General features: G+C 42.2%; 1 protein-coding gene across 1 annotated transcript in view; it reads left to right on the top strand.

Moving 5' to 3' along the window:
• The first annotated feature begins 3163 nt into the window (after nucleotides 1-3163).
• LOC124607136 (leucine-rich repeat and fibronectin type-III domain-containing protein 5-like) overlaps nucleotides 3164-26458 on the top strand; it is a 197841-nt gene continuing 174546 nt past the window's right edge. Inside the window, exon 1 of the mRNA XM_047139344.1 lies at nucleotides 3164-3233. The gene's annotated coding sequence lies outside the window, so the exon portion shown is untranslated. The remainder of the gene's footprint in view (nucleotides 3234-26458) is intronic.

The following is a 26458-nucleotide window of genomic DNA, read 5'->3' as shown; positions in this document are numbered from 1 at the left end:
GCAAAGACTGTCAGCACGAAAACAACACGAACGGAACTCCACAAGCTGGGAAGTGCTAGGTGAGCTGGAATTTCAAACCATCTCATCAGTGTTACAAATGCCCGTAACAGTAAAACGTGGTGCAGAAGCCATAAAAAGTGGACTGTGGGGCACTAGAAGAAAGTGATTTGGTAGGCTGATTCTTGTTGCACACTGTCTCCACCTCCAGGCCGAGTTTTCGTCCAAAGAGTAAAACTGTAAAGGTTCGGCTGCCCAAGCCATATCGTGGTATTTCATCTGCCCCTAGGGTACTCTGCATGGTCGCATTCCAGACAATGATTATGTGACCATTTTGGCTGATCAGATCCACCCGACGGTTCAATGTTGGTTCCCCAGTAGTGATGAGGTGTTCCAAGACGAGAGGCCCCTGTACCCACAGCTCGCATCGTCCAGGACTGGTTTTGTGAACACGAGAATCAATTGTCGTATCCCCTGCCCACCACAGTCACCAGATCTCAATATTATTGAGGCTTGGTAGTCTGATTCGGAGAGAAGGTTGCACGATCGCTACCCACCTGCGTCATCGTTATCTGAACTTTTCACTGTTTTTCTGAAGAATGGTATAAGATTATGAGGATAGAATGACACCTTTCACGACCGGATGACATTGCTGCTGCTAAACCTTTCGGGTTATAAGGTTGTGGTCCACGACCTTATACCCCGAAAGGTTTACCAACAGCAGTGGTATAAGATCCCTTGAAAACCACACAACCAGAAGACTGGAATGTTTTTTCAACGTCAAAGCGTTTCCTACATCGTATAGACATGGATATGTGCTGCGTTTTTTATGTTTTCATGTTTCTGCCCACCTCATATATATATATATATATATATATATATATATATATATATATATATATATATATATATATATATGATTTGATGGATACCACCGTAAGCTCCGAGAGTGCGTTCGTGGGTGGTGTTCTCGTATATACATTATATACATATGTGGCTTGTAAAGAAATGGAGAAGACCTGGTCGACTCTTGGTGCAGAGACTGATAATTGATCCTCAGTATAAAAATATAACAAAAAATAAGATGTTCGGTTACATCATTGGCGACCAGTCACCACAAACAACCATAGCTGGTCGTTCGCTCACTGAAACACTTTGAACTTGGAACAACTAGTTCCACTCTATAAATACGAAGGCGTGTCTATGAAATATTTAGATCAGTATCTGGCTGTTACACAGTGGTGAAGGCCTCTCATTTTAGATTTGAGTGAATTCTTACATATGATGGTTAATACGGTGGCAACGTTCGGTTTCAACTAGTACATGTAATTTTGGCCTTCACTTCCATATCATATGGTCCCTTTACAATTGTTAAAGCTATATTATGATGATGATCATCACCGTCACCATGATAATCACGAGCATTTGAAGATGAACATTTAGCCCTGAAACTGGTTATGAAATAATAAAAACATGAAATAGTTAACTGGAGTTGTGGAAGATTTCCTGAAAGACGTGTCTGAAGTTCACGTTGTGTACCAGACGACCATCGAACACAAATTTACTTAACGCTGCCATCTAAGATGAAACGTCGAGGAACCACGCCGAAATGAACTATGTCAGAAGACATGAAATAAGAATGTAACCATCGAACGTTCCTTAGGATTCTCGTGCTGCGAGTCTGGCAAATTACACCTTGTCATATAATTCTTCTGATCGGAACCACAACTGGGTGTCGGTCCTTTTTTACGTTTTCAACATTGTCGGATATTTTTGGTAAGAAGTATTAATTTCAAGTTCATTGGCTGCAAAGGCACTAGCACTACAGCTCAGCGGTAGTATTAATATTAATTCCTCTGTTTCTGATTTCTGAAGTATCGTGTCGCTCAGCAAGCAATGCACCACAATTTGTTTCTTCAATAATTATTTATTGAACACAATGAAACGAACACACAAGAAAGAATGTCGTTTCTTCCACAAATCCTATTTTTTCACGTTATGTCCTTCCCATTCTGTGGTATTCGTCCAGTAAGACACAAGAGCGTGTGTGCCCTGTTGGACTCCTGTTCTAGTCACGAAACTGTTTCTTCACTATGCGAATCACCTCCACGTCATCCTCAAAATGTTTTCTCGAATGCCATCCTTTAACAGCCCAAAAAAGTAAGTCTGGGGGAACTATGTCAGGTGGACGAGGTAACATAGTCCAATCATATTTACGGAAGTGTTATGTAGTCCTTAAACCTGTGAAAGGCCGAATGTTATCACGTTAAATGGATCACCAGCTTTATTAGTTGCGTCCACTCTTAACGTTGCTGACTGACAGCTTCAGCGCCAGCTGCCGAGTCGTTCGTTATGCGTCGGTCCTCGCGAGCGAGCACATCAGCAAGCTGCGTCTTCTCAGGAGCGACAGCCGTGGACGGCCTCACGGAATGCTGCAAATCTTGGAGTTCTGCCGAATCGCCTTCTCGTAATGGCCTCATCCCGTTTTCCCAGAGACTAACAGCACTTCTGTTCATTGCAGATGCTCCATAAACTGCACACAGACGTTTGTGAATGTTGCCAACAGTTGCTTTCCCCGCAATGAGAAATTCAATGAGGACGCGCTGCGCTGCGTGTCGGAGGAAACGGAAAATTTGGGTACACACTCTAGAAACTTCAAATATGCATACGTAAAGTTTCGCATTCATACGAGTGTTGTTGGCTAAGAAAAAAATATTCTGGCCGACCCTGGTACCTTCAGCGCAGATAATTTATTTTCATTATCACTGATTTCAGCTGAAAAAATTCTTCCTGCTAGCAGCACTATGTTATCAGAAAATCTGCTGCTTCCAGGAATTCCTTCGAAGTTCGATCTATTCTCAAGAAAACGAAGCAGCGGCATTTATTGCTGTGGAGTACTTTCTAGACTAAAACAAGCAGATACGGTCTTTGATAACACATAACAGCTCTCGTTATCTACACAGCTTATGATTCGCTCGTCATTAAATGCACCTCAGAAGGAGGAAAACTTGTTCACATTTCTCTCGTGCGCGTTGGCTGTCAAATCACAGAGCAAGCTGTCGACACCCTGAAGTGATGTATTTAAATCAGATAGGGGCCACTGACAATACTGACAATAAACGAAGTCATACTCACGTTTACCCGCGGAGGACGAGTAAAACATTGGCCCAACTTAAGCTGAGTAACTGCAGCGCGTCGCTGTCCAAGACATCAACAGCAGGAAATGGAGCATATAGGTACGTGTAATCGCACTTGCTGCACCTGCCTGTACTTTTTAGTTTCGTAATGGATATTTATTAATTTTGCTCTCTCCAAATAATATTCACTACATGCAAAGTATTTCTTCATCTCTTCATCTTTTGAAAACATCTATCAAATGTCTTTTTCCAAGGTCTTTAGTGAAGTCTCTTAAATTGTTGAAAAAATGCGGAATATCTAGGGACAAATCAGAGCTACAGGGAGGACACAAGGGATCTACGTCATCTAACGCAGCTAACTGGTACAAAAAAATTAATAAATCTGCTGTAGTATAATGCCATGTCTTCATTTCTGTAGCACAGATTAAACGAACTCTCCGTTTTGTGTTAAACATCTTTCCATCGATCCTCTTTCAGTGACCTTATGTTTTTTACTGAGAGTCAACATTTCGAACATTCACTCCTCTTACAGCGAAGAAAGCAACCAGTATGAGACAACCGCATGATGTTATATAGATAATACTGACATGACGAAAGACATGGCATTCCTCCTAATACCGTGTGCAACTTCCTTTCGCCTTGCGTACTGCAGCAGCTTGAAGAGGCTTAGACTCAACAAGTCGTTGTAAGTTCCCTGCAGAAATGTAGAGCCGAGCTGCCTCTATAGCCGACGATAATCGCGAGAGTGTTGCCAGTGCGGTATTTTGTGCACTAATTGAAAAAAATGTTCAGATGTGTGTGAAATCTTATAGGACTTAACTGCTAAGGTCATCAGTCCCTAAGCTTACACACTACTTAACCTAAATTATCCGAAGGACAAACACACACACACCCATTCCCGAGGGAGGACTCGAACCTCCGCCGGGACCAGCCGCACAGCACGAATTGACCTCTCGATTATGTCCAATAAATGGTCTATGAGATTCATATCTGGAGATTTGGGTGGTCGAACCATTCGCTCGAACTGTCCAGAACGTTCTTCAAACCAATCGCGAGAAACTGTCCATCATTGTTTGGGAAAATGAAGTCCATGAAAGGCTAAAATGGCCTCCAGGTAGCGGAACATAGCCATTTCGAGTCATTGATCGGTTTAGTTTTACCAGAGAACCCAGTCCATTCCATATAAACATACCTAACATCATTATGGAGCCACCACCAGCTTGCACAGTGTCTTGTTGACAACTTGACTCTATGGCTTCGTGGAGTCTGCACCACACTCGAACACTACCAACAGCCCCTGCCAAATGAAATCGGGACTCATCTGACGCGACCACGGTTTTCCGGTCGTCTAGGATCCAAACGATACGAACAGGAACCCGGGACAGGAGCTGCAGGTGATGTCGTGCTGTTAACAAAGGAACTCTCGTCGGTTGTCTGCTACCATTGCTCATTAACGCCAAATTTTGCCGCACTGCCCTAACGGATACGTTCGTCGTACGTCCCACCTTGATTTCTGCGGTTACTTCATGCGGCGATGCTTGTCTATTAGCATTGACAACTCTACGCAAACGCCGCTGCTCTCGGTCGTTAAGTGAAGGCCATCGGCCACTGCGACGTCCGTGGTGAGAGGTAATGCCTGAAATCTGTTATTCTCGGCACAGTCTTGACACTGTGGATCTCAGAATACTGAATTCCATGACGATTTCCGAAATGGAATGTCGCATACGTCTAGCTTCATCTAACATTCTGCGTTCAAAATCTGTTGATTTCACTCGTGTGTCCATAACTACGTCGGAAACTTCTCACATAAATCACCTGCTTTCAAATGACAGCTCCCCAATGCATTGCCCAATGCTACCGCGTTGTGTATATGTTCACATCGCTTTCCCATGAAAATCACCTCAGTATATAAAAAATAACTCTCTCTCCTTCTACCTGTTGTTTATCGTAAGTCGTTGCAGCAAAGAAGCGTCCTATCTTCTCTTTTTCTTTAGCGTTTGTTCCGCCTGGTGGCAGGATCTGCTGAGTGGATTCGCTGTCTCCATTTTGTTCGCTCTTCGGCTATGTGTAGATTTACTGACGTCGTCGTGCAGAGTACAAGCCCATCGTTGCCTTGGCCGTCCCTCGGGTCTCTTTCCCGTGGCTTCCATTGTGTATGCTGCCTTTGGTGTAATATCGTCCTCCGCGCGGAGCACATGTCCAAACCATCGCAGACGGCTTTCTTGCATTTTATTCTGGATCGGTGCGACCGCAAAACATTTCCTGATAGTATCATTGGAAACGTGACCCAATCGAGTGATGGCATAGTCTCCATGGCCCCGGCCGTCGTTCTGCTTCTTTTCTAGCTGGCCGACACTCGGTGCCGCAGGGAGCAACAGGCCGGATGGCAGTCTGGTAGATCTTTGACTTCAGATGATCCTTCACAGGTGACTCCTGGTGCTGTTCGCCACCTCACCCAGGCTGCCTGCGTCCATGCGTTCAAGGGTCCCATGCGATTGGGAAAGAGGGCAGGTCCTTCCCATTTTCTGTATTAAATAATAATTTTTATATTCACGTATTGTGAGTTCCTTGGAAAGAAAATATCTCTTCTGAAGAAATGAACATCTTTCCGACATCCTGAATTATTCACCACTATCTTTTACATTCTGTTTGTCAGCTTCTTTGAATCACACTTGAAAAACAAAATGCAAAAAGTTGTCCTGAATAAATCAGACAACGACGGCATAGATAGAAAATTTTAGTCACTAGGTTAAAATCATAAAGGGAATATCACAGTGTTCAATTTTGGAACCACTCCTATTCTTCATATATGTGAATGACTTTCCACTTACCATTCAGTAGGAGAATCGGTACTTTTTGCAGGTCATACTGGTGCTACAATAAATCTCATTAGACAGAAAGCAACAGAGGAGTTAGTAAATGATATTTTCCAAAGTGGTTCTCTGAAAATGGACTCTCCCTAAACTTTGAAAAGACATATTACAGTCAGGTCTGTAAAACAAACAGTAACACCAACAATTGATGTAGCACTTGAGCAGGAGTAAATAAGTACGTTAGAATGCTCCAAAGTTTTGGGTGTACATATTGATAAAAACTGCAACTGGAACAAGCATCTTGCTGAACTTCTCAAACAATTAAGTTCAGCTACTTTTGCTCTTCGCATAATTGCTTGTCTTGGTAACAAACGAATCAAACTGATGACATATTTTGTGCAGTTCCACTCAATAACATCTTACGGAATAATTTTGTGGGATAACTCATTGCTTAGAAAGAAAATGTTGACTCCACATAACAGAACACTAAGAATAATAAGTGGTTCACCCAAGGACATCACATACGTAGCTCTTCAAGGAGCTAGACAATTTAACTGCCTCTTCATAACACATATTTTCGCTGGTGACATTTGTCGTAAATAATCAGTCACAATTTGAGAACAGTGATGCACATACTTACAAAAGTAGAGGGAAAAATAACCTTTATTACCCCTTGCTAAAGCTGTCGGTGGCTCAGACAGGAGTTCAACATGCAGAAATAAAATTTTTTGATCAGTTGCCCAATAACATAAAATGTCTGACAGCAAATTTTAAATCTAATTTAAAATGATTTCTCCTGGACAATTCCTTCAGTTCCATTGCCTAATTTCTACTTAAGAATCGTTCACATGATTTATGGAAAACGTAAGTAAGTAAGTAAATAAGCAACTAATTAACTTTCGGAAACAGCAAGCCTGTAATATTCAACTCTCTCTCTGTTCGTCTAAGAGGTGCACGAGGCAGTGAAGGCCTCCGACACAGTCGATGTTCTCTATCGTGACTTCCGGAAGGCAATGTCACTTAGTTGAAAAAATACCTGCCTACTGAATTTCGAATCTGTTTTGCGAGTGAAATGAGCGCGTGCTTGCAGTTTTGGACTTTATTAATTAAGGAACCAGATCAAAGCCATCTTTCCAGAAACTTCGTGACCATAACGGCATCGAGTTGGTGGATAACAGAGAGAAGACCGAAGTACTAAATTACTAGCCCACATTTTTTGACTGAAGAAAATCGTACGGTGGTGCCTCCTCATTTAAATAATCGCCCGAACGTCAAAATGACAGATATCGAATTAAAAGACCGCGGGGTAGAAAATCAAATGAAATCGCTCAACAGAAGAAAGGCGACTGGATCTGATGTGAGGCCCATAAAATTCCACATACAATAAGAGAAATAACTCGTTCTCCTTCCAGCAGCGGTGTACCGTGGCTCGCTGCAGGATCAAAACGTTCCCAGTGAATGGAAAAATGTTAAGGTCTTCCGGTTTTCAGGAACTGTCGTCTAGCAGACGGACAAAGCTGTAGGCCTATGCGGCTGACGTCAGTTGCTTGTTGATGTTTCTGAATACCGATAATTTCCTCAGTAGGAGATTGTGGGAAACCCAGCTCGCTCTCGTCGTCCACGAGACCCAGAAGGCAATCGACACCGGCGCCCAGGTAGATGCCGTGTTCCTTGACTCACTGCCACATAATGAATAAAATACGAGCTTACGGCGTATCATACCAAGTTTGTGCTTGGATTGCAAAGTTAGTAGTCGACAGAGCACAATGTGTCATTATCAGTGCAGAGGTTTCCTCAAATGTAAAAGTAACTTCAGGCGTGCTCCAAGAGGGTGTTATAAGACTATTGCTTTTCACAATATACATTAACGACTTTGTGAATAACATCGGAAGTTCCATGAAGCTTTTCCCGAATAATGCTGTTGGGTAATGAGAAGTCGCAACGCTAGAAAGGAAGACCTACGTAACATCGACGCTTGGTTCAGAGATTCCAAGTCGACCTTCAACATAAACAAATACAGGGTGTTACAAAAAGGTCCGGCCAAACTTTCAGGAAACATTCCTCACACACAAAGAAAGAAAATATGTTATGTGGACATGTGTCCGGAAACGCTTACTTTCCATGTTAGAGCTCATTTTATTTCATCTCTTCAAATCAAATTAATCATGGAATGGAAACACACAGCAACAGAACGTACCAGCGTGACTTCAAACACTTTGTTACAGGAAATGTTGAAAATGTCCTCCGTTAGCGAGGATACATGCATCCACCCTCCGTCGCATGGAATCCCTGATGCGCTGATGCAGCCCTGGAGAATGGCGTATTGTATCACAGCCGTCCACAATACGAACACGAAGAGTCTCTACATTTGGTACCGGGATTGCGTAGACAAGAGCTTTCTAATGCCCCCATAAATGAAAGTCAAGAGGGTTGAGGTCAGGAGAGCGTGGAGGCCATGGAATTGGTCCGCCTCTACCAATCCATCGGTCACCGAAACTGTTGTTGAGAAGCGTACGAACACTTCGACTGAAATGTGCAGGAGCTCCATCGTGCATGAACCACATGTTGTGTCGTACTTGTAAAGGCACATGTTATAGCAGCACAGGTAGAGTATCCCGTATGAAATCATGATAACGTGCTCCACTGAGCGTAGGTGGAAGAACATAGGGCCCAATCAAGACATCACCAACAATGCCTGCCCAAACGTTCACAGAAAATCTGTGTTGATGACGTGATTGCACAATTGCGTGCAGATTCTCGTCAGCCCACACATGTTGATTGTGAAAATTGACAATTTGATCACGTTGGAATGAAGCCTCATCCGTAAAGAGAACATTTGCACTGAAATGAGGATTGACACATTGTTGGATGAACCATTCGCAGAAGTGTACCCGTGGAGGCCAATCAGCTGCTGATAGTGCCTGCACACACTGTACATGGTACGGAAACAACTGGTTCTCCCGTAGCACGCTCCATACAGTGACGTGGTCAACGTTACCTTGTACAGCAGCAACTTCTCTGACGCTGACATTAGGGTTATAGTCAACTGCACGAAGAATAGCCTCGTCCATTGCAGGTGTCCTCGTCGTTCTAGGTCTTCCCCAGTCGTGAGTCATAGGCTGGAATGTTCCGTGCTCCCTAAGACACCGATCAATTGCTTCGAACATCTTCCTGTCGGGACACCTACGTTCTGGAAAACTGTCTCGATACAAACGTACCGCGCCACGGCTATTGCCCCGTGCTAATCCACACATCAAATGGGCATCTGCCAACTCCGCATTTGTAAACATTGCGCTCATTGCAAAACTACGTTCGTGATGAACACTAACCTGTTGATGCTACGTACTGATGTGCTTGATGCTAGTACTGTAGAGCAATGAGTCGCATGTCAACACAAGCACCGAAGTCAACATTACCTTCCTTCAATTGGGCCAACTGGCGGTGAATAGAGGAAGTACAGTACATACTGACGAAACTAAAATGAGCTCTAAGTTGGAAATTAAGCGTTTCCGGACACATGTTCACATAACATCTTTTCTTTATTTGCGTGTGAGGAATGTTTCCTGAAATTTTGGCCGTACCTTTTTGTAACACCCTGTATAATGTTTTACATATAAATGGGTAGAAAGCCTCGTGACTGTATGATTACAAAACTGTAGAATGAATGCTGGAAGCAGTCACATTCATAAAATGTCTGGTAGCATGCGATACGTACAAAGCGATTTAAGGAGGAGTTACTGGTAAGGCACAGACCAGACTGAGATTCAGTGAAAAAATCCGCAGGAAGTGTAGTACACAATCTGAGACCGGTATCAGATAGTATTGCTAGAATAAATAGAGAAGCCTCAAACAAGAGAAGTGCCGTTCGTCGGGGATTCATTTAGCAAGCCCAAAAATGTAAATGTATCACCGGATATGGTCACTGAACTCCAGTGGCAGACGTTAAAAAAGAATCTCTGAGCGTTACGGTGTCGTTTACTGCTAAAATTCCAAGAGCGTACGTTCCTGGAAGATTCAACCGAGATATTGCTTCTTCCTACTCTTATCTGACAAAAAGCCATGGAGATATGATTAGAAACATTCGAACACACACGTACGCTTATCAACAATTGTTTTCCCCACACATCATTCGTGACTGGAATACAAAAGGGGGAAAGAGACATTGACAGTCAATGTAACCTCTGTCATCCACCACAAGGCGATTTGGGTAATATAGATACGGATGGAACTCAGTATGTCGTTCTCAAGAAGTGAAATCACAAACTTAAATGTAGATTCTGGTGTAACTCGTGGAAGTTTAAAGGGGCCGTTATCAATCGCGATGCAGTACACGAACCAATTGGTGGATAACATCGGAAGCTCTATGACTCCTCCCACACGCTGTTGTATGGAGAAAAGCTGGAACACCACAAAATTTTAATCAAATGGCGGAAGAGCTGCAGAGGACTGACGCTTGGTGTAGAAAGGGCAACTGACGCCCAAAATTTACAAAAATAACGTATTGCCCATAATAAGCTACAGAAGTCTTGCTGGACTGGTGTTCGTTCACTAGAATGAGTTACAGAATTAGGAGTATGTCTCATGAGCTATTTAAACGGGAAAGACCTTATACAATTATCTACGGAGAAACTATATGCTTAGTTGAGATTCTTTGGAACTATTCCACAAAAATGGATATCACCCGCGTAGGAGATTACTTACATAGTAATATAGAATCCCTACCAGATTTATACCCAACTCGCGCCTGTGTTAGCCCTTCTGTTAAATGTAATCTACCGTAGATCCCTCGAACAAATAACTGTGATCAGTTGTTGGAAGCAAGCACGGGTCACACTACAATAACCCACTACACTTTCGGTCAATAGGATTTAAATGGATCGTGTACCTAAAATTCCCTGTTGCGCGGAAAAGGCACCTACTCCGAAGAATAAATGAAATCCGTGAAACGTAAGTGCATTTATAACCGATTATCCAGTACTCTGTCCTTGCACTGAGCGAGGTGGCGCAGTGGTTAAACACTGGACTCGCATTCGGGAGGACGGCCATTCTGATTCAGGTTTTCCGTGATTTCCCTAAATCTCTCCAGGCAAATGCCGGGATGATTCCTTTCAAAGGGCACGGCCGACTTCCTTCCCCGTCCTTCTCTAATCCGATGAGACCGATGACCTCGCTGTCTGGTCTCCTTCCTCAAAAAAAAACAACAAAACAACTCTGTTCTTGCAGCTACGACAAGAAGTAAAAACTCGGTTAAGGTTAAATGAATGCAAAATTTGGTTGGATGGAATTACAGTAGTTAGTTAAATTGGAAAAATTTTATAAGTTTAGTTAATGAATTAAATTAATAGTCACCATCTCACTCCGTGAGCAAAATTACTGTCATTATAATCACTGTCTGCTAATCGCGAAAAACTTGCGGAAGAGCACTTAGCTTTCTTGAAAGGCGAAAAAAGCACAAAACTGGTAAATATTGCTCTAGCGTGATTTAAAATGGATATGTCACAGTGAACAAATACCTTTCAATTAGGTAGCACCTCATGAAATTCAATTAGTAATAATCAAAGAACAACAACATCTCATCACCAGTAAAGAGTTACGTAAATTAAAAAATTCGTGACGGCACTCGACGTAATGCTTACAGTTATTTAACTCAGAAGGTTGTTTATGTTTATTCATTACTGAACGCTGTCATTTAGCTTTAAATTTATGTAAAGATATAGCTATGAGTTAGAGTTACGTAATTTGCAAAGTCAAAATTTCGATTTAAAAGAACGGCAAAGTTCGTGATATGATTTTACTGACTCATCGGCTTCTTGTAACTTCAGGCTTTATTACTACTTATTAACAATTACTGATAATCACTTTGGGTAGTAACTACTATTATTGGCTCAAGACGTTAACAGTCATTTCTGACTGATTGCAGCTGCGTAAAACACCATAGTAAAAAGATATCTCTTACTGAGTTTTACTTTGTGAAGTACTGTCTTTCACATTAGTGTTTACTAGACTAAATGACTTACGTTGGTTATTGTTTTGTAAATTATTGAAGTTTTAATTACCATTATTTCTTTAAAAAAAACGCTGTAATAGTTTGGTAATCATTAGGAGTCTCTCACATCAATAATAATGGATAGGATGGATACTAGATAGGTATTTTGTAAAAGTGAAGGTCATCACTTTGGTATAACTCGGCATTATTCAAACACAAAACGAACTACAACGTTTGCAAGTCGTATACAAGTCTCACCAAGTAATTATTTCGTACTTCAGGCTGAGAGGTAGTCTGTACAGTGTAAGGCATTGTTCGTTTACGATGTGTGGCATAGATTCTTCATCTTGTAGCTCTGTAACAAATGAAATTGGACTCACAGTACTCTTCACGTTAAATTTGCTTCCTCTTTCGGTAGCTATGCTGTGCCCATTTAATGCGATATACTCCACCTGTCCACACCAAATGTCCGTCGAGCCATTACACACAGTAGACCGCTGTTTTACGGGAATTTCTCAATTTAAAAAAGTCCTCAGCACGATTCGACTCATGTGTCTTTCTACAATCTCCTACCGTCTGCCCTGCACTGTACTCAACTTCTGGCGCACTTGAGCGTCCAGAGAGAGTGCAACTGCCAGTTCGCTAAACTCTCTGGCAATATCGCATCGTCCTGACTAAGCCAGCGTGTCTACTTACAATTAGCTTACAATTAACATTTATTTAACTACGCAATGAGATAACTTACCATTTCATTGTACAAACATTAGTACACTTATTTACAAACTTTGATTCATACAAGAAATACACTGAAAAGAAAATTGCAAGGAAAAATTTTGTAACCCGCAGGGTTGCTGCATTACAACACCTGTCTACAAGAAGGATAGCATAAGTGATCCACAAAACTACCTTCTAATATCCTTGACATCGATTTGTTGTAGATTCTTAGAACATACTCTGAGCTCAAACATAGTGAAGTATCTCGAGAACAACCTGCTGCATGTCAACCAGCATGGATTTCGAAAACATAGGTCATGTGAAACCCAACTCGAACTTTTCTCACATCCTGAAAGCCATGGATCAAGAAAGTTAGGTAAATGTAACAGTTTTCTAATTCCAAGAGTATGTGACTCAGTACCACACCTACGTGTATTATTAAAAGTACGATCATACTGAGTATTAGGCGAAATATGTGAATGGATCTAGGATCCTTGGTAGGGACAACGCAGCATGTTATCTTGGATGGAGAGTCATCACAGGTTTGGAAGAAACTTTCGGTGTATCCGAGGGATGTGAGTTGGGGCCCTTGCTGCTTATGTTATATATCAACCATCTCGAGTACAGTATTGATAGAAACCTCACACTTTTCGCAGATGATGCAGTTATCTTCGACGAAACTCACTCTGGACGAAGCTCTACAAATATTCATTCATACCTTGATAAGACTGGGAGCTTGCTTTAACTGTTCAAATACGTAAAACCGTACACGTCACTAAACGAAAAAACGTAGTATCCTATGAATTTAGCGATCCGTCCTACAACATAGGTCTAGGGGTGTGTGGGACTCGCAACAAATAGAACTAGCAGGGCATGTTGAACGTATACAGAGAAGCACAGCACGAATGGACACAGATTTGTTTGACTGGCGTGAGAGTGTCACTGAGATGCTGGAAGAACAGAACTTCTAAACTCTTGAAGATACACTGGAACTATCCCGAGAAAGTCTACAGGCAAAGTTTCAAGAGCCGGCTATAAATAATGAGTGTAGGAATATACTACAACACCCTGCATACATTATGTGATTAAAAGTATCCGTACACTCCCAGAAACATACATTTTTTCATATTAGGTGCTCTTTGCTGCCACCTGCCGGCAGGTACTCCAAACCAGCGACCTCAGTAGTCATTAGACATCGTGAGGGAACAGAACTGGGCGCTCCACGGAACTCACGGACTTCGAACGTGGTCAGGTGATTGGTTGTCACTTGTGTCATACGTATGTACCCGAGATTTCCGCACTCCTAAACATCCTTAGGTCCACTGCTTCTGATAGTGAAGTGGAGAGGTGAAGGTACACGTACAGCACAAAAGCGTACACGCCGACCTCGTCTGTTGCCTGACAGACACCGCCGACAGTTGAAGAGGGTTGTAATGTGTAATAGGCATACATCTATACAGACCATCACACAGGGATTACAAACTGCATCAGAATCCACTGCAAGTGCTATGACAGTTAGGCAGGAGGTAAGAAAATTTGGATTTCATGATCGAGCGGCTGCTCATAAGCCACACATCACGCCGGTAAATTCCAAACGACGCCTCACTTGGTTTAAGGAGCGTAAACATTGGACCACAATGTGGCCATCCGATGTCAAGGTGTAGGTACGGCGAATGCCTGGTGAACGTCACCTGCCAGCGTGTGTAGTGTCAACAGTAAAATTCGGAATCGGTGGTGTTGTGGAGTGGTCGTGTTTTTTATGGAAGGGGCTTGCACCCCTTGTTGTTTTGCGTGGCACTACCACAGCACAGGCCTACATCGATGTTTTAAGCATCTTCTTGCTTTCCCACTCTCGAAGAGCAATTCGGGGATGGCGATTGCATCTTTCAACAAGATCGAGCACCTGTTCGTAACGCACGGCCTGTGGCGGAGTGGTTACACGACAATAACATCCCTGCAATGGACTGGCCTGCACAGAGTCCTGATCTGAATCCTACAGGACACCTTTGGGATGTTTTAGAACGCCGACTTCGTGCCAGGCCTCACCGACCGACATCGATACCTCTCCTCAGTGCATCACTCCCTGAAGAATGGGCTGCCATTCCCCAAGAATCCTTCCACCACCTGATTGGACGTATACATGCGAGAGTGGAGGCTGTCATGAAGGCTAAGGGTGGGCCAACACCATACTGAATTCCAACATTACCGACGGAGGGCGCCACGAACTTGTATTTTCAGCCTGGTGTCCGGATACTTTTGATCACATAGTGTATATATCCCATAGGGATCATAAGATTTTATTAACTGCAGCAGGCACAAAGGCATTTAAACAATAATTTACCCGCGCTCCATACATAAATGGGATGGAAAAAAGCCCTAGTAACTGGTACAGTGAAACATACCCTCTACCATGCACTTCTCAGTTGAACGCAAAGTGTAGACGTAGATGCAGATGAAAATCCGAAGGTGAGTAATGAGCTCCGCCAAGCGTCAGTCCAGTGGCGAAGAGATGCACTGTTTATAAACGAGATATTTCTTGTTAAAACTACGAGAACGCAACTTCCACGAGGAATTAGGCAACATATTATTTTGCTCTGCATGTTACAAGGCGTGACAAAAATACGGTAACACCAAAAATACAACAGATTGCCATGCCTAATACGGTGTAGGAAAACTGATGGCATTCAAAACAGCTTTCAATCGCCTCGGAAAGCACAAATAGGGCTTTTCAAGGGAATATTAATACTATTCTTTCTACATAACGTGGCGAGTACAGGTAACCAAGATAGAGATGGATAGCGATCATTCACCTTTCTCTCCAAAGTAGACCACTGAGGCTCAGCAATAACGGTATCAGGTGACTGTGATCGTCAGGGTAGATGCGACAGTTCATCCTTGTGCTCACAAGATCAATCAAGGACGATGCAAGCTGTGTAAACGGCTGTTCCGTCGTCTTGGTACACAACATCGCTACTGGGGAACAAGTATTGTCCCATGAGATGGACCTCATCAGCCAAAAGGTCGTATAATCCTTCTCACTAATGCGACCTTGCAGCGTATCCGTGGGGCTCACGGAATACCACGATATGGCTGCCTAAATCATCACCAAACTTCCCCCTTCCCTCTCCCCCGCCATGTTTCAATTGACAGCAAGCAGTCTGCTGTCAATGGTGCAAGGGAGACGCAAAATCGGCCGGAAGTTGTAAACTTTGTGAAACCAGACTTATCCGAAACCATTCCTTTGGTGCATTGTCCAAGTTTTATATCCTCAGCACCACGGTTTCCTGTTATGGCCACTTGCATCACCGATATGTGGTTTTGGAATTTCAGTTCACCCGGTAATTCGCAGATTATGGAGTTCTCTTTGTGTTGGTTTGATGCTTACAAGCTTCGCGTGTGCGACATTCCGGGCTGTAGAGATTTTTGTAGTAGTCTTCTTCTTATTTTTCGTCACAATCCTCTTCAGTGCTCGTCTGTCAGGACCACTCAACACAATATTTAGGCCGCGTTGTAACTCAGAGGATGATTTTTTTCCGCTTTCCCTGTATGTGGTATAAATCTTCGATACGCCCGAGTTTGAACCACTTGTCTCCGACATAATGCACTCACAGCTATATGGAACACTGTGCTGACCAAGACTGACACTCGCAACGAATGGAGGACACTGCACAGGTGCTGTTCGTAGGCGCCACCTCCAGCCTTGGCTAGCATTTGCATTTACGTTCAGATGTGGAATTCTCGCGGTATCTCCATACTTTTGCGCACCTCTTGTATTTCGAGTAATGACCATGATTTTATTCATTTATTTCCCAACACCTGTAAAGGAACTTGTGTACCATAGAGCCTTTATACAGTGAGAAAGTGGTCAACACCACCATGGCGGCCATGTTTCATCCATAGTGTGACGGAACGTATGAAGAGGGAATAGCGAAATGTGAACTCCGGTGAAATATCTCTGTCTGAGACAAAACGCAAGATCAAACTGCGAAAAATAAACTACTAAACGGTTTTTGACCTATTGGGTCTTTGCTAGACTGATAATAAATGAAACTAGAGTCATTTCTGTTTATGGTGCATTCAAGTCGTGTGGTGACTCTAAAAACTATCTTTCAGCTAGATATTTGTGCCTTTAAGATCTTTCAGGAGACAAATCACTACACGAACAACGATATATAATACATATTAGTACTGGGGCAACAAGGACGTCACCCCAAATCCAAGATGGCGGCCGCCACCCTAGGCACGGCGTCACCCCAGAGTACCATTATACAAGATGCCTGCTGTGACGCAAGTACGTGACGTCATGTGACGTCAGCTGATACCGCCATTGACGTCATTCAAGATGGCATAAAGCTAGCGCAGTTGGACTGCCTCCACTAACCTAAGTCACATCGTCATAGGAACTGGTCGGAAGTTTGAATTTTGGTGGGGAGATAGGTCAACTAGGCTACCTATACTAACCTAAGAAAATGTTTGGAAAGAAAGGGTACTTGGGCTACCTCCACTAATCTCACACTAGGAACTGGACGTAAGTCTCTATTTAAACAATTTTGCATCAGCGTAATAAATAAATTAGGTGAAATGCGTAGCTAAATAAATTGTTGAAAAAAAGGTAAAGTACACTCCCTCCTTTCACCAGCAGCCCAGAACAGGCTGCTTCACTTTTTCACACCAATTTTTGTCCCCTCCAGACTACTGGCATGGTGAGTGTTTTGTATCAGTGTAATGAACTAGTTGAGATCCGTAATTCGATGTATGTAGGAAATGTGGTTGGATGACCTTGAAAAGTAGTTGAAACTAGGTATTTGGAAGTGCAGCGAACACTTTTTCTTGCCTATATGAATGAGTTACCTCTAGTTGGGGCAACACCATACTAACCTCCATCAGCAAAATTCATGCACATTTTCTGAGAGGATGGCAAACACATTTGAGGCGGTAGTGGGTCTAATTGTTTAAATAAAGACTTATGTCCATTGCATGTAATACAGCTATCTATATCTCAGAGTCTTGTGCACTAACACAAGACTAATGCTGTAGATAGATAATAAATTTAAAGAAATTTATATAAATTTAAACAAATTTATAGAAATTATATACTAATTGAATGGAAACACGATACTAACTCCCATCAGCTGTTGGAACAAATTTCGTGAACAGAGTTATGGTTGTAGTGTGTCTAATTGTTTAATTAAGGACTTATGTCCGGTGCATGTAATATAGCTATCGATATCTCAGCCACTTTTGTAGTGAAGTGTTACATGTTTGGAACTCTTTAGAGCTGGAGTAAGTGTATAATAGTCTTTCAATACTTGGAAATGTTTTCTCGATATTATTAAGCATATCAATTGAAGAAGCTGTTAAGAACACCTGTGTGATTCCTGTTTTGGGGACATTCGGCATATGATGACCCTGCCGGACTTCAGGTGACGCAGGCATGGGCGGCTAGCAGGAGGGAGTGTTCTTAGAGAAAGTGAGAATGTTTGTGTCTGGCAGACGTCAGCAGGTGCGAAAGTAGGCTAGTCAGCTGTTGTTCATATTATCAGCACGCGACACACACATACAGCCAGACGACAACGTGACATATCGCGAAGCAATGTGGTAGTGGTAAACTAGGTCACTTGCCTCCGTGAAAAGCATAACTGTACTCTTCATATGTTCAAGCATTAGTGAGTGTATGTAATACAGCTATCGATATCTCAGCCTCTTGTGGTGGCAACATGAAGCTAATGATGTAAATAATAAATTTAAATAAATTATATTCGAATTGAATGGAAAGACCATACTACCCCCCCCCCCCCCCCCTCAGCTGTTAGAGCAAAATTTAATGAACAGAGTTGATGGTGGTACTGCGTATAATTGTTTAAATGAAAACTTATGTCCAGAGCTGAATGAGTGCATGTAATACAGCTATCGATATCTCAGACAGTTGTGGTGGTAACACAACACTAATGCTGTAGGTAGATAATAAATTTAAACAAATTTAAATAAATTAAAGAAATTTATAGACATTTAAAGAAATTTATAAAAATTTAAACAAATTGATACAAATTTCATTCGAATTAAATGAGCAGCCTCTAGTGGGGGTGACACCATACCAACTCCACTCAGCAAAATTTTCCAAGAGGATGGCGAAGACAATTGATGGCGGTACTGCTTGTAATTGTTTAAATAAAGACTTATGATCAGCTCCTAGGAAGAGATTAGTGGAGGTAGCCCAAGTGCCCTTTCTTTCCAAACATTTTCTTAGGTTAGTATAGGTAGCCTAATTGACCTATCTCCCCAACAAAATTCAAACTTCCGGCCAGTTCCTATGACGATGTGACTTAGGTTACTGGAGGCAGTCCAACTGCTTTATCTTTACACCATCTTGAATTACGACAATGGCGTCATCATCTGACGTCATGTACTTGCGTCACGGGAGCCATCTTGGATAACGGTACTTTGGGGGACGCCGCCCCTGGGGTGACGGTTGCTATCTTAGATTTGGGGTGACTTCCTTGTTGCCCGACTACTCATGTTGAGATGTTAAATGATTTGTTTTCCATGTCAAGTGGTTAAGGTTAAAAATGAAACATACACAACGCCAGATAAAATAAAATAAAATCATAAGCAGCGTCAATTTCTAACGCTTGACAATTTATTGACGGCATAAGAAAATGTAATCATATGTCCTTTCTGCAGAATCGTTTACAGATTCAGCCTGAGTGCCACTCATGGATAATTTTAAGAATAAGAGCCACTTCTGAATTGCTGCTCTATTGAAACATCCATGTAATATATATTACTGTTATATAATAACGAAATAAAAGAACAAATATAACAAGAAAACGGTCTATATCCTATCACAAATATTAATGTCCCGATTTACGCAATAAACCTACAGATCGGGTATGTCATGAGATTGTAAAACTTCGCCAAGACGTTTTTTCAGCAGAAAAAAGCTTTAAGTGGACATTTATTTACGGTGAACAGCATATGAGCAGAAAATACTTCAACACAGCGCATGAGCAAAAGATACTTCAACAACAAACGCGGAAAAAATGCTAGCAATTAATCAGCGGTATTACCGCAACGGCAACAAACCTCGTGTTCCGAATCGTAATAAAAGTGATACTGACGTTCTAAATTCGAGTAACTCATGACAAAGGTGTTGTCGAAGCTTTACGTTATGAGAAAGGAGAGCAACTTACAGCCCTCACAAAACCTGGTGGTTATATGCACAAAATTTTAAAGGAAAATAAGACTTAAAAACACCAATATGTTGTAATATTTCGTTTTGTTAAATGAAGTTTACAGAAACATCTTGAAACTTCTTGAAACTTCGGAAGTTACTATGAGTAAATAACCAAACATATTTCGTGACAAGTATCTCTCACGGAGGTCATATGATAGATTTTTCTTCTGTTAAAAGACCCGCTTTCCCGTTCCACGGAGAACGACCATACGAAATCCACTTTCGTTTCCATTTGCACGTTGAGAAGCAGCACAACCTGGCATCATTCTTGAATATCTGCAGAATGAATGACAGTTTCACAGATACACACCGTGCAAACGTTATCATGCTGGCTTCAAAACCGCCATGGTTTCTTCACAAATATTTCCTTATGCATTGCAGTCATCTTTACAAGTCTTGAAAACAAGATTCCAACATCAGAAAGTCTGATAGAGACCACCGCGGATGGAACATGACGTCAGCCAATCACGTTGGACTTCGCCTATGGGCTCTCTGTCTCTCTCTCTCTCTCTCCCTCTCTCTCTCTACAGATTATAACACTCCTGTACGCTACTGCTATACCATAACATTACAAGTTGGAGGCAGGTCGTGAAATAAAACTATCTTGTTAAAGTAATTATGGTATAAAGCAACAGAGCAGTGTTACCCTCTGAGAGGAATTTTGCTAGGCTGACCGTGTTGTACCTAACGGAGATGGCTTATCGGAAATGAAACTCAGAATTAAGTAAATATTCAGACAGTAAAAAACAATATTTTTGCCTAGCTATACTGTTTAAGGAATAAGGAAAACGGTCGCCAGCCTAATTAGGCAAGAGAAAGATTAACGTTCTCGTTTAAGAAAATAGGTATGAGTAACTTCAACGGACAAACACAACCTAGACTTGGCCACACGCGAGTGCAATGAACTCTGACACATACATATGTTTACGGTAAGATTGAAGCTAACAACAAGAGCAGCACAAACTATTGGCAAAAATATAACAGATACCGAAATACACTATGACTTTCAGGGCTTGTTCAAACTGAATGGTCTTTATGACATTACTATTAACATTCACTGCAGGATCGTAAATTGGACATAGGTTAATTATCTTTCAGTTAAACACTTTACTATTTAAAATGAAAATTAATTGGAATACACTAACAGGTTGCTTCTCACTATCTTTTGAATAAAGAAATTATGCTTTTCATAAATAGTGATCTTCCCATTACTTGTTACCTAGCCTTAGCATAATAGACAAACTGTGGATCCTGTTATACTATTAATATGCACTTCCAATGCATAAGAGAGACAAACACTTAGCAATCATGAACATATAATTTTCTACTGTTGCAGTTTTCCACTTTTACTACAGTGAAACACAATGTTGACAAAATTGCAAGAAACTGACTCACCTTTTAGAATTTACTACAGATATCAATGTGATCATCTACTAAGCAAAACTTTATAAGCCTCAGTTTTAAGAGCTTTTAATCTTTAAAAGAAACTGCAAATTGTCTTTATTACCACAGTCTTCTACTTTCAAGTAAATGATTAAATAGGTGACTTTAAACTGCACAAAACTACATTTACTGCCTCCTACAATTTCACTAAATCCACAGTAAATCTGAATATTCCCTTCTCATCAAAGATCAAACAACATCATGTAATTAACTGTCTAACTTCGAGGCTTTCATTTTTTCCACAAAATAGGACACTCGGTAATCATAATTCAAATGGAGAGGAACCTGAGAGGTGTTGTGATAGGGAAAAAATCAAGGTAGGTACATAAATTCAGTTATAAGTTACCTTATATTTGTGCATACTAAATCGCCCAATAAGCTGATCCTTCACTGTACATTATCATAGCACTCCTTTACAGTGATTGCGCAATGTGGTGGCAACTGTATGTTGGTAGGCGGATTTGCAGATAGAATTGCTGGACTCTGGCCCTTCTTGGTGACGATGATGAATACCTTTTCCGGAATCGTTCCAGCTATTTATCCATCCATCCGAGGCAATTGGAAAGTAGCAGAAAAAACCTCTCTCGGAACCAGCACAATATACAACTCTCACATGGCAGTGCACAGTTTGGCAGCTCGTCCCCGACTGACTCTTGTTCCACCTTTTCTACCTATGCCAACCACAATTTGCGCGCGCTACACAGTTCCGTTCCCGAGGGGAACCACAACAATTTTTACATACAGAATAACTAAGAACCCTAAGTGAAGATTAGCAGCTTACACAGCAGAGAACAAACATTTTAAATAAAACAGAACCTTTGCACATATTTGCATTTCTACAAAAAATTATTAACACAGAAACTACTATTATATATAGTAACTTTTGTTCCCTCCAAATGAGACAAAGAATTTAAATGACAGATATACTACATTTCATAGAATCGAACCACATCACAGTTTTAACAAAGCAAGGAGTATACAATTTTATGTTATCGATTCGAACACATTTACAGATACTCAATGTTATAACATTAAACCAAAGCAAAAAAAAAATCAAAATAAATCTGTACAGCATTAGAGCTGTGGTGTTACAAGATGGGGCATGATTCACAAGAGGAATTACCACAACACCCACGTCATGACAAACGCAGATCAGTCAGTTATGGAGGTGAGGCATTGGGATTGCTTCGTTATCCCTGTATGGGCAAGAATTTTCGGTAACTGACGCCTAGGGCCGTACAACTTACCAAACTCATAGAAGGTGCTGCGTATCACCGGTTTCTGAGTGATAAACTACCAGAGCTATTGGAGAACGTTATCGTCGAAGAAAGGCAACTTCCGCGGTTCATGCACGACGGGGTACCACCCCATTTTCTATGGATCACGCGACACTACTTCGATACCACGTTCATGGGCGACAGTTCGAGGAGGTCGGGTATCATGGACTCCCCGTTCAGTGGACTTGAATCCGTTGGATTTCTGGCTACGGATACACTTAAAGGTATTGTTGTATGCCTAATCCAAGGACAATGTGATGGCGTTACAGCAGAAAGTGACCAATGCTTGTGATGCAATCTGTATGTAGCCAGGTTACTTGAAAGACTGCGTGACTTACTGTGAACAAGGAAGAAACGAATGAAGATTAGAGTTTAACGTCCCGGCGACATTAGAGACGGAGCACAAGCTCTTACTAGGAAAGCATGGGATAGGCTATAAACCATGCCCTTTTCAAGTGAATCATCCAAGCATTTGGCTGCAGCGATTTACGGAAATCACGGAAAACTTAAATCTGGATGGTCGGACGGTGATTTGAACCGTCGTCCTTCCGTAGGCGAGTCCATTGTGCCAACCACTGCGCCACCCTGCTCGGTTCACTGCGAACAAAGGCTGAAAGAAGTGTCAGCATGCTTGGTAACCATCTGCAGCGCTGCCTGTAATGTCTAATTCTACAGGCAGATTGAATTAGAAAACAGACTGGCTTATGTCTCAACAGGTATTGATTTCCGCAGATGTAATTATAGAAACTTTTCTTCTAGTTTTCTTCAATTCTACCTCGTTTTGAATATGTGACACTTTTTGTAAGCATCCTGTATAGGCCCTCTTCGACCAACACGACGTAGCGTGACGTACTGTAGAGTACACCAACAGAACTAGCAGTCCTTATCAAATAGGCGTTGCAGGAAGCATCGAAAGAAGTCAGAGGCGCGCTGTTATGATCGTAACAGGTACACAGCCTATTCGAAAGTATAACAAAGATACTCGGGGGACTTCAGCGGGAGTCCTTGAAAGAAAAGTGACGGGGTCCTCGCTAGTTCTGTTCAGGAAATGTAAAGTACCCTGTATTCAAGGAAGGCTGTGGCGGAACTCTGTTGCTATTGTCACTTGTATCGCGTAGAGATCATTAGAATAAGATAGATGAGAGTAAGTCACATGACCGAAGAACGCGCACAATCCATTTTGCCTCGATCCACACACGGAGGGAACAGGGAGGAAAGCGGCTAATATTGGTATACAGTATTTTTTGTTACATCTTTACTCCGCAAGCCACTTACGGTGTGTGACGGAGAGTACTTTATACACCACTATCGTTTCCAGCCATTTCCGTTCTATTTGTGCCTGGTGCGGAGGCACAACGACGGTCGATAAACCTCCGCATTGGTCCTCATACCCATTATCTTCCCCTCTTCACAATTTGGTGAGACGTATGTCGGGGGCAACAATACGTTTCATGAACCATCTTGGAACGTACGCTCTCGGAATTTTATTAGTAAACCTCTCTATGGCGAACAATGTCTCCCGCGTGTGTAGCCCTCCCGCGCATTTTTATCGGGCAACTGACAAAACGCACTAACCCTGCTTTGGGTCTTTATTTCCTCTATTACTATTATTTAATAAGTGCGTTGTAATTTTTTCCCCTTGCAATAGTGACCATAAACACACGGGTCGTCCTCTAACATGGATCTGCGACACTACTGCATTAACTAAAACTTGATTACAGCCACGCTGTATCATTTGTTTGTTATACTGAGTGGATAAGAATATCATTGAATGAGACCAAGTGATTACAAAAAATGTGAGATTCAATCAAGGAGAAAATATTATATAGCTTAAGCGAGCAATTCACGCCTTGTCTTGGCAGAAGCTCAAGTATCCTTCGCGTCCTGGACAATTTATTTTTATAGAAATTCGGGTCTTTTGAAAGAAAATTAAACTAATTTCAATGTCTCCCAGAGCTTAAGCCCAACTGCTAGGCGCAATAGCTGCATATAAATATAATAAAATTATTCAACAACTTTCATCCGAAGTTTACATGTACAGAATATTACCTATACAGAAAGCTTATAATGAATCATTACACTACCAATTTCTTAAGTTCTGGGTGCACTTCGTTTACTCACTCGTTTGTGTAGTGATGTGACGCAGTACACAGCCGTGTGTAATCACACTTGAATCACCCATTAAAGTGTGTCTTGTTTGTCCACCGCCACTCCGCATTGTTTTCGTTCGTACTAATTAATAAATCGTTTTAAATACTCCGGAATCCACTATATTTTCCTCCCACGAAGGCCAGAATTGCTGGAGGTCCAAAACACGCGAAAATACTGACGAACTGATACCAAAGCACAATGTGTACATGATCTCCCCTCCCAGATTGAGACTCATTTTTCCAGTATTATGACAGTGAAATATAGGTTCCTGGGTATGCGCCGTCGTCGCTGAGTGCCTAGCCGCATTGCTGATAAGATCCGTAATCAATACACTTTGTCGTCAAGTCGAGGGTCTGAAATCACTGTAAATTTGTACATTTATGAAGCACTTAGTCCAGTAGGTGGAGATAAGAAGACCCGTCCGGTTATCTGACAACAGGTAGCGACCAGATACTTGCATCACAGCGAGCAATTCTCCGGTGACGCTATGTTATCTGGGCAGCCATATGACACACTGATAGGGACACGCCCGGCAGACGCGTGCCGCTGTTGCAGGCGATTTCGCATCTGCTACGAAAGCTACGCTCTACGTGGATGATTGTTGCTGATAACTTGCCGAGTCGTACCAAAACTCCGCTCCATTTCACACTCCACCGCTAACAGCGTTCTTTACTTCCTCTTATATCAAAATACACTCATGCTCATAAATTAAGGATAATGCTGATACATGGTGAAACAACACTGTGGTGGGCAGTTTGCGGGTTTAAATCACCTCGGGGTATGGCCATGCGGTGCATTTGACCTGCGGACGTCGCACGGTGGCGCTGGCAGCAGTCCACATACGCAAAGGTTTGTTGGTGCATGTCAGAGTACGGTGCTGCGAGTAAATGCGCAGACGTTTACAGACGTACTAACAGTGACTGTGTGTTGAAAATGGCTCAATTAACACATATTGATGACGTTATGAGGGGTAGAATACTAGGGCGACTGGAGGCTGTTCAAACACAGCAGGTCGTAGCACGGGACCTCCGTGTGCCACAAAGTGCTATCTCAAGATTATGGCAACGATTCCAGCAGACAGGAAACGTGTGCAAGATTTACAGTATGGGACGTTCACAGTGTACAACACCACGAGAAGACCGATATATCACCATCAGTTCCCGCAGACGACCACGGAGTACTGCAGGTAGCCTTGCTCGGGACCTTACCGCAGCCACTGGATCAGTTGTCTCCAGTCACACAGTTAACAGACGACTGAACAGACATGTTTTATTCTCCCGGAGACCTGCAAGGTGCATTCCACTGACTCCTGGTCACAGGAGAGCTCGTAAAGCCTGGTGTCAAGAACACAGTACATGGTCATTGGAACAGTGGTTCCAGGTTATTTTCACGGACGAGTCCAGGTATAGTCTGAACAGTGATTCTCGCCGGGTCTTCATCTGGCGTGAACCAGGAACCAGATACCAACACCTTAACGTCCTTAGTTTTTGCTGTATGGAGGTCGTGGTTTGATGGTGTGGAGTGGAATTATGATTGGATCGCGTACACCCCTGCATGTCTTTGACAGAGGAACTGTAACAGGTCAGGTGAATCGGGACGTCATTTTGCACCAGTATGACCGCCTTTTCAGTGCAATGGGTCCCACCTTCCTCCTGATGGAGGAGTACCGAGCTTGGAGGAGTACCTTGAAACAGAAGACATCAGGC

This window comes from Schistocerca americana, chromosome 3 (genome assembly GCF_021461395.2).
Source record: "Schistocerca americana isolate TAMUIC-IGC-003095 chromosome 3, iqSchAmer2.1, whole genome shotgun sequence".
Classification (NCBI taxonomy): domain Eukaryota; kingdom Metazoa; phylum Arthropoda; class Insecta; order Orthoptera; family Acrididae; genus Schistocerca; species Schistocerca americana.
This window is presented reverse-complemented; position numbering and strand designations above follow the sequence as displayed.